Source organism: Lithobates pipiens, unplaced genomic scaffold (genome assembly GCF_037356315.1).
Source record: "Lithobates pipiens isolate NorthernLeopardFrog02 unplaced genomic scaffold, aLitPip1_a1.2 Scaffold_18, whole genome shotgun sequence".
Classification (NCBI taxonomy): domain Eukaryota; kingdom Metazoa; phylum Chordata; class Amphibia; order Anura; family Ranidae; genus Lithobates; species Lithobates pipiens.
Genome location: NW_027507758.1, coordinates 10,446,396 through 10,463,722, shown reverse-complemented (window position 1 = coordinate 10,463,722; position 17,327 = coordinate 10,446,396).

Below are 17,327 nucleotides of genomic sequence, written 5' to 3'. Positions count from 1 at the left end.
GAGCTGTGTCGGTCGGTGAATATAAGAAAATATATTGCAGCAAACGCCTCTCTCATACACACACACACTAATATTATATATATATATATTTTTCGGGGATTCTGAGTAATTTTGAATGAAATGTTACTTTGTTTATACTTATCTGCAATGTTGTGCGAAAACTTGCAGACTACTCAGATTTTTTTTTTTCCCCCCAGCTGTGAGAACTCTCTGCCCTTGTTAGAAAGAAAGAATCATGAAATGCTGGTTTGAAGAGCAGGAAGGGAAAAGAATCACAAATTAGATTCTTAGTGATTAAAGGGGTTGTAAAGGTTCGTATTTTTTTTCACCTTAATGCATCCTATGCATAAAGTGAAAAAACATCTGACAGTCACCGGCCCCCCAGCCCCGATAACCCCCCCCCCCCAAATTTCACTCACCTGAGCCTCGTCATCTCTTCGGCAGGGACGGGCTCTCTCCACGGGGTTCCGGCTCTTGATTGGATTGATATCAGCGCAGCCATTGGCTCCCGCTGCCGTCAATCAAATCCAATGACGCGGGCGGCAGGGCCGAGTCCGCCATTCGTGTCTATGGACCCAAAGGCTGGACTCGGGAGAGTGCCTCCAAGGTAATCCCCTCGGGGAGTTGCGCTTCTCCTAGGGGGCTATCTGATGGGGGGGGGGGGGGGGAGAGCCGCCGGGGGGACCCCAGAAGACGAGGATCGGGGCCACTCTGTGCAAAACTAGCTGCACAGTGGAAGCAAGTATGATAGGTTTTTCATTTATTTCTTTTTTTTTTTTAACAAACGATCTTATACAATCACTTTAAACATGCAGTTCTAGAGGAGTGCACTGAATAGCCTGTGCTTGGTATAAATAAATATGGTTTCTGACCCAAAAGACACCCAATCCCCTTTCCAGCCCCCGCCATCCTTTTAAACAGTCCTGAATGCTCAGGGGGGTAAAATGAAGGATTGACAATCATGTGACCGGAGTCACAGTCCTGCTGGCTGCTGATCTTTAGACCGGACTGTGAGCCGCGTCATCAGCTTGGCCTGTACGCCGGGAGCGTGCAGCGAACATAAACATCAGCCGACCAGCGTCACATGTGGGGGGGGGGGGGGGGGGGGCGTGTTGGCGTTGAAGCCCGCCCCCTTTTGCTGCAGCACTTCTGTGTTTGGTGGTCAAAATGGGGGTTAAATAGCAACTGAGCGATGAAATTATTACACCCTGAAAAAAAGTAATTTCTCTCTCTCTATACCCAGAAAGAGCAAAAGGAGGGAAAAATCCCCCGACCTCCATCACCCGATTACTGACACGGCCATGTGATCAGCGTCACAGCTGGGGGGGGGGTCACATGAATCAGGAGCGCACTGATCCACCCCTTAATTGATTCTCCATCAATAAGTGAGACGGGGAAACATAATACAGCATGAGATCACAGTGTCGGCTGTCGGAATGGGAAGACTTTCTGAACATTTGTTATTTACAAGTAAATATCATCAGTATTTTTTGCTAGAAAATTACTTAGAGCCTCCAACATAAAAAAGGGTCACTGGTTCGAATCCCAACCACGACACTACCTGCATAGAGTTTGCATGTTCTCCATGTGCCTGCGTGGGTTTCCTCCGGATACTCTGGTTTCCTCCACACTCCAAAGACATGCAGGTAGGTTAATTGGCCCCTAGTATATGAATGGGGACCTTGGATTGTGGGCTTCTTGATGGTAGGGACTGATGTGAGTGTACAATGTATATGTAAAGTGCTGCGTAAATTGACGGCGCTATAGAACAACAATTATATACATATATCTCTATATCTTTCGAAACACAATTTAGTGGGAAGAAATACACTTTAACCACTTGCCTACCGGGCAACACAACACTGTACACAAACTAAATTGTTATTATTTTACACCCACAAATAGAGCTTTTTTTTTTTTGGTGGTATTTGATCACCTCTGCGTTTATTTTTTGCTAAACAAAACTAAAAAAAAAAAAATAAATAAAATAAAAATAAAAGTCCCCCATTTGTTATATATTTGTGTTTTCTCCTTCACCAATGGGCACTGATATGTAGAATTGATGGGCACTGACAGGCGTTACCGATGGGCACTGACAGGCGTTACCGATGGGGCACATTTATGGGCACTGACAGGCGTTACTGATGGGCATTGACAGGCGTTACTGATGAGGCACATTTATGGGCACTGACAGGCATTACTGATGGCGATGGGGCACATTTATGCGCACTGACAGGCATTACTGATGGGGCACAGACTTGGCAGCTGATGGGCACCTCTCATGGGGGCTGTGCTGACAATCATTGTGCTGATTATTAGTGCAGACCCCCCCCCCCCCCCCCCTTCTGACATGGAGAGCGGCCGGTCGGCTATCCCAGTCAGCGCGAAACGAGGAAAACCATTTACCGGCACTTCCTGGTTCACGCTGTGATCAGCTGCGATTGGTCACAGCCCATCACGTGGTAAGAAGCTTCCGTCAGAGGCTCCTTACCACGATTGGAGATGCTGTGTGTCAGAGAGACACGCAGCATCACTGATCGCCGTGCTGCGTTCACCTTGCGGGCACGCGCCGGCATATTATCCTGAAAGACGTCACTAGTTCAGGATAACAGAACCACCACCCGGCCATCATTCTGCTATAGGCCGGGCAGGAAGTGGTTAATGATTAAAAAAAAAAAAAGTAAAGTAAAAAAGTTAGCCCAATTTGTGTAGAATGTGAAAAACAACGTTACGTCTAGTAAATAGATACCCAACATGTCATTTCATCACCTTACAATTGCGCACACTTGTGGAATGGTGCCAAAAATGACAGTACTTAAAAAAAAAAAAAATCTCCATCGGTGACGATTTAAAAATCTTTACAGGTTACCCGTTTAGAGTTGGAGAGGGGGGGGGGGGGGCTAGGGATAGAATTATTGCTCTCGCTCCAACAATCATGACGATACCTCACATGTGTGGTTTGAGCACCATTTACATATTCAGGGGGGGGGGGGGGGGGGGGGGGGGGGGGAGTTACATACACGTTCGCACGAGCTCGGGGCTTTTTTTTTTTTTACACTGTTCTCAAAAAAAAAAATTTTTAAAAAATGTATCACTTTTATTCCTATTACAAGGAATGTAAACATCCCCTGTAATAGAAACAAGGGATTGCAGGTCCTCTTTATTGAGAGATCCGGGGGTCACAAAAGACTCCACATCTCTCCTTTACCTTTAAAAGCAAAAGTCAAGTCAGACGTCACTCCGGTCCTCCAAAGGCATAGAGCCAAGAGGGGGCGATCTTGCTAACTGGGGGGGGGGGCAGCTACCTGCTGCCATAACTCCAGTATTTAAAGTCAAAGTCATGACGTATATTCACAGACTGGTATAGTCAAACTGGCAGCCCCCCCCCCACCTCCCAGCTGTTGGAGGCTTCTGCCTGTGGGAGTCGTCCTTGTAGTGGCTCATGGGACTTGGATATCCACGACAGTTGGGTGGGCCGCCAGTTTGACCCCTGTGCACTATAGTACCACCCCCCCCCCCCTCTCTCTCTCTCCCAGAAACTACATAAAAAAGGGATGGGCAGAGAAGCTGGGTCAGCACAGACAGTAACGAGACACTCTTAGCCCCTGTACACACGGTCGGAGATTTCGACAACCAAATCCGACGGATTTTGCCCGTCGGATTTTGTCCGTCGGATCTTGTCCGAAACTGTTGCATACACACGGTCGGACTAAGTTGGCGAAAAAATCTGATCTTTCGGAACGTGATGACGTAATTTCGTTATGACGGGACTACATTCAGGCTAGTAGCCAATAGCTTTGATGTAGGAATTTGATAGCATGCGTGGCACTTGGTCCGATCGGAATTCTCTACACATGATCGGAGTATGTCCAATCGGCCCAGTTGGTCGGGAAATATTTCCAACATGTTGGAAAATTGGGTCCGACGGATATTCCGACGGAATCAGTCCGATGCATACCACACACAGTCGGATTATCCGACGACACGGTCCGATAGGGACACATTCCCGACAGATTCTCCGACCGTGTGTACAAGGGCTTAGAAGAGTAGAGGGCTGTGGGATACAAGGAAGGGTCCCATTTTTCTAGGAAGCTGAAATTTATTTCCCCCCCCCCCCCCTTCACACTGAACTTTGATTTGCACAAAAGTGACACTCCGTCATGTGACTGTAGGGCACCGCTATGTGTAGAGCGAACATGCGATCTTGTACGATGTCTGCATTTCATCTCCGCTCTGAGCTGCATTGCAGTGTGAATAGAACACACAGAGGACGATTGTTTCCATGCAATGATCGCACACAGTGTGAAGGAGGCCTTGAACCGCTCTATGGAGCGATGTGCACATAAGTACCGGACATTGTGTGCTGCAGACTATGGAATGACCTTGTGCACCATTGGACTCTGACCACATAAAAAGGTGTGGTGAGGGAGGAGGGAGGAATGTACACACCGGTGACTGAGCGTTTTATCTCAGCAGGTACTGAGCTGTGCTCAGCAACCTATAAGGCCTCATTCCGAACACTCCACGTTCACCCGCACAGGTGTATTTTTTTCTCTCTTTTTTTTTTGCAGAAACGCGCTACAGTCCATTTATCAAGGTTTCCTGTGGCTCACGTTTCCATTTACGCTTTATTATTATTTTTTCCAGCCGTTCCATTTTTGGAAAGCGACTCTTTTTAAAAATGCAAAACGGTGCGTTTTTTTGGTTCAATGGACTGCAATAGAGAAGCTGCAGAAATGCATGTAGTGTGTTTTATTTTTTTTTACCTGTCCAACAACAAATTGGCCTATAAAAAAAAAAAAAAAAATGAAAAATGCGCCAAAATTTCATTTAAATAATAATAAAAAATAAGAAGGATCAAAAGAAAAGTGCATATGTATGAACCAGGCCTCAATTAGGATGCAGCGGCCACACACACACACACACACACGGCTCTCAATGTGACGTCCTTGTGAATGCGGGTCCCAACATGTAGACAATGGAAGGTCAGGAACCCCAACACACACCGGCATGGATGTCAGACTGGGGGCAGCGGCGGCCGTGTCTGTGCAGCTGCTCCGTCCAAATTAACAACAATGGGAGATCTGTGCGGAAACCAATCCAGTCCAGTGGTGCTGCCGGGGGGGGGGGGGGAGTTATTAAAGAGCTGTCCATGGCCCAGATGTGATTCTCGGGCATCTGTATAATCCTAGGAGACCGGAAGCGACGGCGTTACGTAACTTACCAGTTATGGCAGACGTAACACACAACACTTTTTTCTTCTGCAAAGCATTGGATCGAGTTTTTTTTTTTTTTTTTTCTTTGCTCCGATACTTTGTGGGGTAGAGGAGAAATTTGGGATCTTTTACACCCCAGATTTCTCTATAAAGAGGCCCCGTCATTACCGTATATACTCGAGTATAAGCCGAGATTTTCAGCCCCTTTTTTTAGGCTGAAAATGCCCCCTCGGCTTATACTCGAGTCACACAGATCAGGTAGGCAGACGGCGGCCATTCCACCATTCAAAAGCCGCGCCTCCCTGTCTGTGATAGGCGGGACACTCAATTTCCCAGCAGTCAGTGTTCCCGCCTATCACGGACATCCGCTCATTCTCATACTACGGACGAGGATGAGAGGATGTCCGTGATAGGCGGAACACTGACTGCTGGGAAATTGAGTGTTCCGCCTATCACAGACAGAGAGGCGCGGCTTTTGAACAGTGGAATGGCCGCCGTCTGTCAGACGAGGAGGAGAGGTGCGGCACGGCACACAGAGGCTGCAGAAGGCAAAGAGACAGGTAGGCTGCGAGGGACACAGGGAGGGACGGGACACAGGGAGGGACGGGACACAGGCATGGACGGGACACAGGCATGGACGGGACACAGGCATGGACGGGACACAGGCATGGACGGGACACAGGCATGGACGGGACACAGGCATGGACGGGACACAGGCATGGACGGGACACAGGCATGGACGGGACACAGGCATGCAGCTGCAGATGGGCATTGTTGACCCTCTTTTCCACTCTTTTAAGCTGTAACAGTAGCTGCTGCATGTCTCACCCTCGGCTTATACACGAGTCAATAAGTTTTCCCAGTTTTTTTGTGGTAAATTAGGGGCCTCGGCTTATATTCGGATCGACCTTTACGGTACATGTTCCAAGTAATTTTCTAGCAAAAAATACAGATTTATTATTTTTTTTTTTTTATACACACATACCGTGTTTGCCCAAAAATATTATATTAATTTTGTCAGTAAAAGACACAGTAGGGCTTATTTTCAGGGTATGTCTTACCATGCAATGTGCCGTCTTCTCTCCCCCTCTCTCCATGCCTGTCAGGAATCCCCGGTGTGAACCGAGTTAAAATGCTTGTAAAGTCCTATAATCCACTCTATTACAATATGATACAATGTACAATGTTTGTGTTTCTGTAATATAATTGTGTCAAATACCTCTGCGCTTCTGTGACCCGCCGGAGCCTCTCTTCCCCGCAATTATATTACAGAAACGCACACATTGTACATTATGTACTATTGTAATAGAGGGGATTATAGGATTTTACAAGCATTTTAAAACTAGAGCTCATTTTTGGGGCTTATACTGCAGCCCTCCTGGAAAAATAACGCTAGGTCTTATTTTCAGGGAAACGCGGTAGGAGAGAAAAGGTCAGAACTGGCCTGGGTGGGAACTGGTTAAGTCACAGAGTACAGGGAGAGTTCAGGGACTTACGTCATGCCCAGGCACTTGGTGTAGAATGGAAGGGACTTCTGAGGGTCCTTGATCCGTAGCATGGTCTGTTGCATCATGAAATCCTGGAAGAGAAAGTATTATTATCATACATGATTTATATAATTTAGGATTCATATTAACAAAGGATTTATACAATTATTATTATTATTATTATTATTATTATTATTAGGCAGTATTATGGATAAATGGATTTGGGGAGAATGGATGGAGGGGTGCAGATGAAGATGCTAAATAATGATATCAATAATAAAGAATATTTAGGATGTATTATTATTATTATTAATAAAAATCCTAAATAATAATATCCCTTGTAATAATATTTTTTTTTATAATTATAATATCCTTTATAATAATTATACAAAAATATTATTATAAGAGATATTATTTAGGATTTTTATTAATAATAATAATAATAATAATAATCCTAAATAATAGTTTTATAAAGGATATTATCATTTAGGATTTTTATCATAATAAAATATTATTTAGGATTTTTATTATTAATAAAAATCCTAAATAATAATATCCTTTATAATAATTATTATTTGTATAATTATTATAAAAGGATATTATTTAGGATTTTTATTAATAATAAAAATCCTAATATTATAAAGGATATTTAGGATTTTTTATTAAATACTAAAAATCCAAAATAATATCATTTAGGATTTTTATTAATAATCCTAAATAATATTAATAATAAATAAAAATGATTTTATTATTTAGGATATTAATAATAATCCTAAATAATATCATTATTATAACTCCTGCCTATTATTATTTTAATAATAATGGCAGGATTTAGATTATAAAAGGATATTATTTAGGATTATTATTATTAAGGCAAGATTTAGATTACTATTATACAAGATTTATTTACCAACAGCTTGCTCAGCACTTTACAATATAAAAGGGAGACAGTACAATACAATAAATTACAGGAGGGATTAGAGGGTCCTGCTCAAGAGCTTACAATCCAATAATAGAAATGAAGGTGTGAAAGGTCGTGACCCAAAATTAGCTGTGACCTTCTATGACCCCGCCCCCCTCCTCTCCTCCACCTATAATGGAGGTGCCAAGAACACAGCTCAGCACAACCCCCGGGAGTGACTCCAGAACACGACGATCCGTCATACTTGTCCGGACACGCTGCACAGCGATCGACACCTTCCAAGATCAGCTGATAGAGAGGAGCCGCCATGTCCGGGTTATACAAGAATGAGAGCCGAGCCGCAGATTCTGGCCGAAATGAGAATCAACTTTTTTTTTTTTTTGCTTAGAAGAAAAAGAAGATCACAATTCTCGTGATGTAAAATATTTCACAGTATACAAAAAAAAAAAGGGGGGGAGGGGGTGGGGGAAATGGGCTAACTTTACAGTTTCTTTTAACTCATTAAAGTACTTTTTATTCTCTGGGGTGTCTACTAATAACATATATGGAATGTTTGGGGGGGGGGGGGGGGGGGGTGTTTCTCAGTCATTTTTTAGCACTTTACTTGAAACCAACAAATGTCAGAAAAAGGTTGACACCCCTTTCACACCGGGGTGTTTTGCAGGCTCTATAGCGTTAGAAATAGCGCCTGCAATCCGCCCTAAAGAAGCTGCACCATTGTGTGTAGTGTGATCCCCCCCCCCCCCCCCCCCGAGGGCTTTCACACTGGAGCGGTGCGCTGGCAGGACGTCGGGGGAAAAGTCCCGCCAGCAGCTTCTTTGGAGCGGTGTGTTTACCGCTCCTCCACATTGAAATCAATGGGGCAGCGCTGTAATACAGCCGGCAAAACTCCACTATTGCGGCGTATTGCCGGCGGTTTTAACCCTTTCTTAGCCGCTAGCGGGGGGTAAAAGCACCGAAATGCGCCGCAAATGCGGAAATAAAACGCCGCTAAAAATAGAGGCATTTTATCGCCCACTCTATGGGCGGTGTGGTGTGAAAAGGGGTCTAAGGGCCGGTTCACACTGCGACGCGAGGCGAGGCGACACGGCTCGCCTCGCCTCGCTCCCGCAAGTCGCCCCCATTCTGTACAATGGAACCGTTCTGAGAGGAGCGACTCGAGTCGCTCCGACTCAGAAAAAAGGTTCCTGTACTACTTTGGGGCGACTTGCATTGACTTCTATACAGAAGTCCTCTGCAAGTCACCGCTGAGGTCCGTGCAGGTCGCGGCGAGGCAAGTCGGAGACGCCTCGCCGCGCATCGCTGTGTGAACCGGCCCTTAGTGTTTTAAGTGGTTAAACTTTTTTCACTCACACAAAGTCTCTTTCATTGGCAAATCGTTACAATGTTTATACTTAAGTTTAACAGAGAGAATTCTTTGAATAGAAAAAAAAAAAAAAAAAAAATTGTGAAACACTTTAGTCACAATGCACTGACAGGACGACGCGCTGACGGGAGGGGGGCACCAACGGGACGACGCACTGACAGGAAGGGGGGGGCACCGACGGGAGGGGGTGCACCGACGGGACGACGCACTGACGGGAGGGGGGGGGGCACCGACGGGACGACACACTGACGGGAGGGGGGGGGGGCACTGACGGGACAACGCACTGATGGGAGGGGGGCACCGACGGGACGACGCACTGACGGGAGGGGGGGGGGCGCCGACGGGACGACGCACTGACGGGAGGGGGGGCACCGACGGGACGACGCATTGACAGAATGGGGGGCACTGACGGGACGACGCACTGACGGGAGGGGGGGGGCACCGACGGGACGACGCACTGACGGGAGGGGGGGGCACCGACGGGACGACGCACTGACGGGAGGGGGGGGGGGCACCGACGGGACGACGCACTGACGGGAGGGGGGGGGGGCACCGACGGGACGACGCACTGACGGGAGGGGGGGGGGGCACCGACGGGACGACGCACTGACGGGAGGGGGGGGGGGCACCGACGGGACGACGCACTGACGGGAGGGGGGGGGGCACCGACGGGACGACGCACTGACGGGAGGGGGGCACCGACGGGACGACGCACTGACGGGAGGGGGGGCACCGACGGGACGACGCACTGACTCTCAGGAGGACGTCGTATGACATCATAGTCTAGAACGTGTCACACCCCCATCCGTCATTATCAGGGGACGGTAATGTGACATGTTTGGTATCCATGTACTCGGCATGACGATCGTCTTTTATATTGTACTGTATATTATGTTTTGTGTTCTATTTTGTGTGGAGGAGAATGTAATAAATGGCGGGCAGTTCTTCCTGAATATTTGGGGTGAGAAGTACAGACACGGGGTGATGTCACCATTATATTCTCCGGGGTCTCCGCTCACACCGGGGAGATTCTCCACACTACATGGAATGTGAACACAGACACACCCCCTCACCCTCCCCCCGGTTACCTTGGTGACGGGCTCGGGCTCCCCGCACAGTTTGTTCGCCTCCTCATCGCTCAGCCCGACCAGCTCCGGAGTCTCCGCCATCTTCCCGTCCGCGTCCAGTGACGTCACCGGACCCGCCCACCTTCCGTCACCTGACAATGAGCGGTGCCAAAGAGCGCTAACACAGGGGGGGCGGGGGCGCGGCCGCTGATTGACAGCTAGGGGGCGGAGTCACCGAGTGACAGCTGCGGGCGGACAGGCGAGAAGGACACGTGCTGCTCACACCTGCAGAAGGAGGCGGAGCTACTGGAGACGAGAGCCTATCCTGTGCGGTGGGGCGGGGCCAGGAGTCACCTGACCTGGCTTGCGGTGCACCGAAGGAGGCGGTGGGCGTTGTCATGGGCGGGACTGACACACACAGAAGAGACCTCCCACTTAATTCATTCATTACCCCCCTATAGACTTCAATGGCAGCACCGAGGAGCCGCCCCCTCATCCCATCCTCCAATCACAGCTCAGACAGCAACTTCACCAGGAGGCGCTACCAGTACTACCCATCCCCCCACATTATTATTACCCCCCCACATTACTAATACCCTCCCCCCCATAGAGTACCAATACCCCCCCCATATTATTAATACTTCCCCCCACATTACTAATACCCTCCCCCCCATAGAGTACCAATACCCCCCATATTATTAATACCAACCCTCCCCCACATTATTATTACCCTCCCCTCCCCCCCACATTACTAAACCCCCCCCATAGAGTACCAATACCCTCACCCTCCTCCCCACATTATTATTACACTCACACTCCCCCTCCCCACATTACTAATACCCTCCCCCCAAAGAGTACTAATACCCCCCCCCCCCAAAGAGTACCAATATCCTCCCTCCCCCCACATTACTAATACCCCCCATGTTACTAATACCCTCCCCTTCCCCCATATTACTAATAACCTCCCCCATAGAGAAACAATACCCCCCCTCCCCCAATAGAGTACCATTACCCCACTCCACCCCCACATTACTAAAACCATCCCCCTCCCCTCCATAGAGTACCAATAACCTCCCCCTGCCCATTTCATAGAGTACCAATACAGGGGATGGGGTATCACCGGTTCAGGCTGGTGGTGGGGGTGTAATGGTGTGGGGGATGGGGTATCACCGGTTCAGGCTGGTGGTGGGGGTGTAATGGTGTGGGGGATGGGGTATCACCAGTTCAGGCAGGTGGTGGGGGGTGTAATGGTGTGGGGGATGGGGTATCACCGGTTCAGGCTGGTGGTGGGGGTGTAATGGTGTGGGGGATGGGGTATCACCGGTTCAGGCTGGTTTTGGTGGTGTAATGGTGTGGGGGATGGGGTATCACTGGTTCAGGCTGGTGGTGGGGGTGTAATGGTGTGGGGGATGGGGTATCACCGGTTCAGGCTGGTGGTGGTGTAATGGTGTGGGGGATGGGGTATCACCGGTTCAGGCTGGTGGTGGTGTAATGGTGTGGGGGATGGGGTATCACCGGTTCAGGCTGGTGGTGGGGGTGTAATGGTGTGGGGGATGGGGTATCACCAGTTCAGGCTGGTGGTGGTGTAATGGTGTGGGGGATGGGGTATCACCGGTTCAGGCTGGTGGTGGGGGTGTAATGGTGTGGGGGATGGGGTATCACCGGTTCAGGCTGGTGGTGGGGGTGTAATGGTGTGGGGGATGGGATATCACCGGTTCAGGCTGGTGGTGGGGGTGTAATGGTGTGGGGGATGGGGTATCACCGGTTCAGGCTGGTGGTGGGGGTGTAATGGTGTGGGGGATGGGATATCACCGGTTCAGGCAGGTGGTGGGGGTGTAATGGTGTGGGGGATGGGGTATCACAGGTTCAGGCTGGTGGTGGGGGGTGTAATGGTGTGGGGGATGGGGTATCACCGGTTCAGGCAGGTGGTGGGGGTGTAATGGTGTGGGGGATGGGGTATCACAGGTTCAGGCTGGTGGTGGGGGTGTAATGGTGTGGGGGATGGGATATCACGGTTCAGACTGGTGGTGGGGGTGTAATGGTGTGGGGGATGGGGTATCACTGGTTCAGGCTGGTGGTGGGGGTGTAATGGTGTGGGGGATGGGGTATCACAGGTTCAGGCTGGTGGTGGGGGTGTAATGGTGTGGGGGATGGGATATCACGGTTCAGACTGGTGGTGGGGGTGTAATGGTGTGGGGGATGGGGTATCACTGGTTCAGGCTGGTGGTGGGGGTGTAATGGTGTGTAGCAAGGTGTACCTAATACAGTGTCATTGTTGCACACACCGCCAATCATTCTCCGCCATTCACATAGTTGCCAACTGTCCCGAATTTTACGGGACATTCCCATGATTAGGACATTTGTCCCGAATAAATTTTGTCCCGGGAAATTGAATTTCCTGTTTTTTTGCCGCCGGCCGCTAGAGGTCGGCGGCCGGCGGAGACAATGTCTCCGCCGGCCGCCATTTTTAAAAAGACCAGAAGTTGGTCTACACCTGTGGCGCCGCCCACCCCTGGTGCTAGTGTGTGTTTTTGTCAGTGAGTGTAAAGGGGCGGTGGGCGGCGCCACGTCAACGGCGGCATGTCGGGGGCCAGTCTACAATGTGGATGTCGGGGTCGGGGGCCAGTCGGATGTCGGGGGCCAGTGACAGACAGTCATGGTATGTGGATGTCGGGGCGGGGGCCAGTCTGTGAATGTGGGGGCCAGTGGTATGTCGGGGGGCCAGTTACAGTCATGGTATGTGAATGTGGGGGGCCAGTCTGTGGATGTGGGGGCCAGTCTGTGAATGTGGGGGCCAGTCGTATGTCGGGGGCCAGTCTGTGAATGTGGGGGCCAGTCGTATGTCGGGGGCCAGTCTGTGAATGTGGGGGCCAGTCGTATGTCAGGGGCCAGTCTGTGAATGTGGGGGGCTAGTCTGTGAATGTGGGGGCCAGTGGTATGTCGGGGCCAGTGACAGTCATGGTATGTGAATGTGGGGGGCCAGTCTGTGGATGTGGGGGCCAGTCTGTGAATGTGGGGGCCAGTCGTATGTCAGGGGCCAGTCTGTGAATGTGGGGGGCCAGTCTGTGAACGTGGGGGCCAGTCTGTGACGTGGGGGCCAGTCCTATGTTGGGGGGCAGTCTGTGAATGTGGGGGCCAGTCTGGAGATGTGGGGGCCGGTCTGTGGAGTATGTGGGGGCCGGTCTGTGCAGGATGTGGGGGGGGCGGTCTGTGGATGTCAGAGGGGCACCAGATGTAAGGAGGGGCTCCGCTGATGGACACAGATGTGAAGAAGGTACCTCTGATGGGGCACCTGATGTAAGGACAGACTCCGCTTGGGACACCTGATGGCATCTGGTGGCAGGCAACGTGGCTAGTGACGCGCTCATGGCTCCCACTGATTCGGCATTATGGCGAGTTGAATGATTTCATTTTATATTACAATGTAATAATAGAAATAATGCGCTTCAATCATCCTGACACCATAACAATCATGGCGCCGGGATCTTTATCTGCTGATTGTCAAACTCTGGAAAACACATATTGCTATTGTGGTGTAGGATCGGGGGGCTGCTGTCCCTCCTTTCCCTCTCCCCCCCCCTTCCCTCTCTCCATCCCCCTCCTTTCCCTCTCCATCCCGCATTCATCTCAGACTCTAACCACACCCCTTTGAGCCACGCCCCATGCAAGCCACGCCCAGTATTTTACGTAAACCACGCCCATTTTTCGCAGCGACGCACATTTTTACCTATTACTACGCCACACCTATAAACGCATGCCCCGCCCCCTAATTATACCACGACTCCGCCCACTGCCAAAAAAGTGTCCCGAATTTTTTTTTTTACAATGTTGGCAACTATGCATTCGCTGGGCACTCAATACCAAGCAAAAAGTGACAGTTCCCCATGTGCGGATGATGTGGAATCTTTTTCAGATGTGATTTTAAAAGCTTCCACAAGATGGCGCTCCCACAAAGCAAATGAGCCGCTCACACTCTCCAGTATTGGCATTCATGGAATATCTATTAGGAGATCAATAATGTGATCAGATGTGTAATGACCGCTCTGCTCTGCTCTGGTAAAAAGTTATAATGAAGACGTGTTTAACCCCTTAATGACAAAGCAAATTATTATAACACCTGAACCCAGTGTTGGAAATCGTCATGTGTTAGTGAAACTGATTGGCTGTCACAGTGGTCACATGATGCTACTGACCGTTAGTGAGGAATGATTCTGATAAATGAAAACTTGTTTGTCCCTCAAAGAACAATGTTTGCGTTACTTTGTTATCTTAAGAATGGATAAAGTTATTGGCCGATAACCAGGCCCATAGCAGAAATGTAAAAACTGCACAAGTGGTATACAGGTACAAGACACCCGTATACTGTATGTATAACTTTTCTGGCGCCATCATGGCAGCGTACATGTGCTAGTATTGCTGCCATCATGGATTGGCACCAGGAAACGAAACATTAAGTATTTGATACAATTTTTTGTTATAATTCCTTCGCTACCTTTCCTCGCTAGATGGCGCTGTGGATTCACTTTACTCATTTAACTACTTCCAGTCGTAATCAAATCTGACCAATGGCGGCTGGTGCTCCATTTTTTGGGGGGCAGCAAACAAATCACCCACCAGCCCAGCAATTACCCCATCTAGGTTGTGGGCATCTTCGGCTCCTTCCTGCGTCTCCTCCTTGGCGGCTTCCCTCTGCGTCTCCTCCTCCTCCTCAGCATCTTCATGGCGGCTTCCCCCTGCGTTTCCTCCTCCCCGGCAGCTTCACCCTGCATGTTCTCCTCAGCGGCTTCACCCTGCGTCTTCTCCTCCTCGCGGCTTCCCCCTGCATCTCCTCATCGATGGCTTCATAGCAGCTTCCCCCTGCGTCTCCTCCTCCTCGGCAGCTTCACTCTGCATCTTCTCCTCGGCAGCTTCACCCTGCGTCTTCTCCTTCTCAGCGGCTTCACCCTGCATCTCCTCATCGATGGCTTCATAGCAGCTTCCCCCTGCGTCTCCTCCTCGGTGGCTTCTCTCTGTGTCTCCTCCTTGGTGGCTTCACCCTGCATCTCCTCCTCCTTTGTGGCTTCACCCTGCGTCTCCTCCTCCTTGGTGGCTTCACCCTGCGTCTCCACCTCATTGGTGGCTTTACCCTGCGTCTCCTCCTTCTTGGTGGCTTTACCCTACGTCTTCTCCTCCTCGGCAGCTTCACCCTGTGTCTCCTCCTCCTTGGCGGCTTTACCCTGCTTCTCCTCCTCGGCGGTTTCCCCCTGTGTCTCCTCCTCCTCGGCAGCTTTCCCCTGCGTCTCCTCCTCCTCGGCGGCTTTCCCCTGTGTCTCCTCCTCCTTGGCAGCTTCCCCCTGAGTCTCCTCCTCCTTGGCGGCTTCACCCTGCGTCTCCTCCTCGGCGGCTTCCCTGCTTCTCCTCCTCGGCGGCTTTCCCCTGCGTCTCCTCCTCCTTGGCGGCTTCCCTCTGCGTCTCCTCCTCCTCCTCAGCATCTTCATGGCGGCTTCCCCCTGCGTTTTCTCCTCCCCGGCAGCTTCACCCTGCGTCTTCTCCTTCGCGGCTTTACCCTGCGTCTCCTCATTGGAACAATCATTAATTCACGACTGGACTACGCAAACTCGCTTTACATAGGATTACCCCAATATCAACTTGCGCGATTACAACTGATCCAAAACACGGCGGCAAGACTGATAACAGGAAAAAAAACCCTGGGAATCCGTCTCTCCTTCGCTGAGGAGCTTACATTGGCTAACCGTAAAAAATCGGATCACGTTCAAGACCCTTTGCCTCACAAATGCATGCATAGAGAAGCTCCGCAATACCTAATGGAGAAAATAAATCATTACACACCAAACCGCAGTCTTCGATCAGCCAACAAAAACCTCCTCCTCGTGCCCAAAGCCCGGTATAAATCCAAGGGTGATCGGAGATTCGCTGTCCAAGGGCCTCGGCTATGGAATGCTCTACCAATCAAGAAAATCACCTGGCTTTTAGGAAAAAACTCAAGGCCTTCCTCTTTTAGCAGCTGATCAAAGCTCGCCACAGCGCCTAGAGGCGATTCAGTTCGCATTGTGCGCTATACAAGTATTTCATTCATTCATTCATTCATTCATCGATGGCTTCATAGCAGCTTCCCCCTGCGTCTCCTCCTCCTCAGCGGCTTCTCTCTGTGTCTCCTCCTCCTTGGTGGCTTCACCCTGCATCTCCTCCTCCTCGGCAGCTTCACCCTACGTCTTCTCCTCCTCGGCAGCTTCACCCTACGTCTTCTCCTCCTCGGCAGCTTCACCCTGCGTCTCCTCCTCCTTGGCGGCTTCACCCTGCGTCTCCTCCTCCTCGGCAGCTTCACCCTACATCTCCTCGGCAGCTTCACCCTGTGTCTCCACCTCCTTGGCGGCTTCACCCTGCTTCTCCTCCTCCTTGGCAGCTTCCCCCTGTGTCTCCTCCTCCTCCTCAGCGGCTTTCCCCTGCGTCTCCTCCTCCTCAGCGGCTTTCCCCTGCGTCTCCTCTTCCTCGGCGGCTTCCCCCTGTGTCCCCTCCTCCTCGGCGGCTTCCCCCTGTGTCCCCTCCTCCTCGGCGGCTTCCCCCTGTGTCCCCTCCTCCTCGGCGGCTTCCCCTGCGTCTCCTCCTCCTTGGCGGCTTCACCCTGCGTCTCCTCCTCGGCAGCTTCCCCCGTGTCTCCTCCTCCTTGGCGGCTTCACCCTGCGTCTCCTCCTTGGCGGCTTTACCCTGCGTCTCCTCCTCCTCGTGGCTTCCCCCTGCGTCTCCTCCTCCTCGGCGGCTTCCCCCTGCGTCCCCTCCTCCTCGGGGGCTTCCCCCTGCGTCTCCTCCTCCTTGGCGGCTTTCCCCTGTGTCTCCTCCTCCTCGGCGGCTTTCCCCTGTGTCTCCTCCTCCTCGGCGGCTTCCCCCTGCGTCTCCTCCTCGGCGGCTTCCCCCTGCGTCTCCTCCTCCTCAGCGGCTTCCCCCTGTGTCTCCTCCTCCTCGGCGGCTTCCCCCTGCGTCTCCTCCTCGGCGGCTTTCCCCTGCGTCTCCTCCTCCTCAGCGGCTTCCTCCTGCGTCTCCTCCTCCTCGGCGGCTTCACCCTGCGTCTCCTCCTCCTTGGCGGCTTCACCCTGCGTCTCCTCCTTGGCGGCTTTATCCTGCGTCTCCTCCTCGGCGGCTTCCCCCTGTGTCCCCTCCTCCTCGGCGGCTTCCCCCTGTGTCTCCTCCTCCTTGGCGGCTTCACCCTGCATCTCCTCATCGATGGTTTCATAGCAGCTTCCCCCTGCGTCTCCTCCTCCTCGGCGGCTTCTC